The sequence below is a fragment of the Halichoerus grypus genome, chromosome 1, assembly GCF_964656455.1.
Source record: "Halichoerus grypus chromosome 1, mHalGry1.hap1.1, whole genome shotgun sequence".
NCBI lineage: Eukaryota > Metazoa > Chordata > Mammalia > Carnivora > Phocidae > Halichoerus > Halichoerus grypus.
This window is the reverse complement of record NC_135712.1, coordinates 39,163,922-39,167,104: the sequence shown is the minus strand read 5'-3', so window position 1 is coordinate 39,167,104 and position 3,183 is coordinate 39,163,922. Positions and strand designations below refer to the sequence as shown.

Here is a 3,183-nt window from a genome sequence, read left to right as displayed (position 1 = left end):
AGCCACTGAACAGAGCATGTTAGCCAAATATGATTGCAGAGTATTTTCCAATGACCAATTGAATGGATTTGTTATTTTAATAATGTTTGAAATTAGAAGTTTATAGAAAGCATCTATATGATAATTCATTGTCAGGTAACATTCATTTTTATTTTGTCCTAGTTGGACTATTAAAGGGGAAAAACCATTGGGCTAATTATTCCTTCCTTTAGAAAGTTTTATTTATTTATTTTTAAAGATTTTATTTATTTATTTGACAGAGAGAGAGACAGCGAGAGAGGGAACACAAGCAGGGGGAGTGGAAGAGGGAGAAGCAGGCTTCCCGTGGAGCAGGGAGCCCGAAGCGGGAGTCGATCCCAGGACCCTGGGACCATGACCTGAGCCAAAGGCAGATGCTTAACCGACTGAGCCACCCAGGCGTCCCAAGAGCCGACAGCACCCAGTATTCCCAGGCAGTTTCCCATCCAAGTACTAACCAGGCCCGACCCTGCTTAGCTTCTGAAATCAAACGAGATTGGGCATGTTCAGGGTGGTATGGCCGTAGACCCTTTAGAGTTTTATAGCCTGGGTTATAATTTGGTAGATTTTATTACTTATTGTGGGGTTGCTATGGCAAATTTAAAGAGTCCTATTTAATAAGACATACCCTTAGGACTAAAAATTAATTATAGGTAATTTATTATATCTGGTTGGAATCTTAGATGTAAGACCAATTGCTCCCCCTTTATTATGTAAAACATCCTAAACTTATAGGTAATTTATTGTGTCTGGTTTGAATTTTAGATATAAAGCCAATTGTTCTCTTTTTCTTTTCTTATGCAAATCATCCTAAACTTTGTATTTCACCCTAGGATTCTTATTTGGCAGTACCAAATTTGGGTCATTATCACAATTTTTTTCTTTACTTACAGAGATTTTACCTATGCCTTTGTAATTCCATATATTTTAAGAAATTTTTATTTTATTATTTTTTTTCTTTTTGGGGGGAATTCAAACATGGATCAAAATATCGTGACATCAAGGGGAATAGCGACATCAGTATATGACCTTGTAATCCCATACATGGATGCCACGTCATAACTAATGGCCACCTAGGAGATCCACTATCATTTAAAGCACACCATTCCTGAAATACAGGAGTCAGTGCCTGGTTAGACACATCACAATGACACTATGCTTGCTAGGCAACTCAGCCTCCATTTCCTTTTGCTTCTCTATCCCTACTCAACATTAGGCTCTTTGCCACTTTTCCCACTCATAGGGCAAGCTCAGGCTAGAAAAATTTAAGACAGGTAAAACCTAGCCAACCAAACATAAAGAAGCACAACCCAGAGCACAGATATACAAGCACAGCAATAACTGACCCTATTTAATCCCAGTGAACTGTGTGTAATCAGCCCAGTTAGTAAATCAAGAGAGAAACTAAAGATTCATCACATCAGTGAACACTGCCATAGCATCATGCTCATAGTGTCAATTGTTTTATTAGGACACTTAGCGTCCTCTGCTGGATGTTTGGCAACACCCCTCTACAGAATTTATGGAGGTTGGGATGAAGGACACATAGGTACCAATGGACAAACAAAGTAAAAGAAATATAGCAAACAACCAGAGAATTCTCTAAGGAGAAGGGATCAAGTTTGGCTTGAAGTAGAAACAAAAGGGGCAGGGGGAGTGGATTTGCAGGCAGGTGGCTCTATTTTTTATTGAGGTTTGAAGGTGCCAAGAAGGCCAGTGTTTGCATAGTTTGAACTTCTCCTGCACAGTCAAGGGAGGCTTATCACTATGCACACATGTTGGGGGAAGGGAGAAAAGGTAAGGTGTGCATGAAAAATGTCAGAAGTCAAACACCAAAAATGGAATCAAACTCTTGCTTACACTGACTAGTCTTAAAATTTTGAAATCATATTGCAAAAAAAATAGCATCTATTAAATATTTGGGAATTACCAAGAGCAAAACTGTAACTAAAGTACTATAGAGAATTATTAAATGACTATCATTGTTAATAGAATCTAAGCTTCAGGAAGTAACTAAATTGATATGTTTTCACATATTATAGTGCTTGGCACACAGAAAGAAGTTAATGGATATTTTTGAATGAAAGAATGATAGTCTGTACAGGCCTTTCTAAGGAAATGATAATAAACTGATCTAGAGGGAATGCTCTCTAGGTCATAGAGAAAGAAGTCATGAAAACTGATAAGGGCACACACTTGAACTATTGAAGAAACACCAGCATGTCCAGTGTGGCTGGAGCCAAAAGAAAGGTGGTCTAAGATGTGAACAAGCCCAGGGGCAGCTGGTGCATGGCTTAGTTGGTTAAGCATCAACTTTTGATTTCAGCTCAGGTCATGATCTCAGGGTTGTGAGATTGTGCCCAACGTTCTGGCTCCATGCTGGGTGTGGAGCCTACTTAAGAGTCTCTCTCTCTCTCTCTCCTTCTGCCCCTCCCCCACCCTCTCTTTCTCTCTTAAAAAAAAAAAAAAAAATGTGAACAAGCCCATGTCATCTGGGACATTGTATACCGTGGCAAAGAGCTAACATTAATGAGTGGTGTTTTTCAGGACCAAATAAAACAATGAGTTAAATAGTACTGGGGAATTTTCCAAATGTGTACAAAATTAAGAGGAGTTCTTCTGATACTTCTAATAAATTTGACCTTTAAGAATTTTTAGAATAAAATTCAGTGCCTTAGTTTGACCATGTTCCCTTCAAAAATAGCTGGAAGATTGAAAGATGGGAAGTAGTTGGAAGATTTTAAGAAAAATGGTATTATATGACTTGTATTTAAATATAAAGAAATCATTACTATGAGGGTAAAAATTACATAATGTAGAAGGTGATTTTAGTAATTCACACTGGGTATGATGGCAGCTTGTATTAGGTGGTAAGAAATGTCTACCTTCTGGCTGTATTTTGAAAATAGAACCCACAGGAAATAGTGATAGATTGAATATAGAAGTGAAAGAATTAAGTTAGTGGCTGAGAAAAAAAAATCACTTTGGCCAGTTTGTTTTGTATTAGATTTATTGACTAGCGTATTTTCAGGTTTCTAATACCTATAAAACTGTTTTGCTCAATGACAGATTATAATATGTATTTATTATATGAAAAGAAAGGCAAAAAGGGCTTGAAAATACTAAAGTGCTGCTTGTTAAGAGGTATTTATCCAAAGGATACAA

At 37.3% G+C, this 3,183-nt stretch overlaps 1 pseudogene; it reads right to left on the bottom strand.

The window, feature by feature from the left end:
* Nucleotides 1-427: 427 nt before the first annotated feature.
* Nucleotides 428-546, bottom strand: LOC118546139 (5S ribosomal RNA; annotated as a pseudogene).
* Nucleotides 547-3,183: the final 2,637 nt, after the last annotated feature.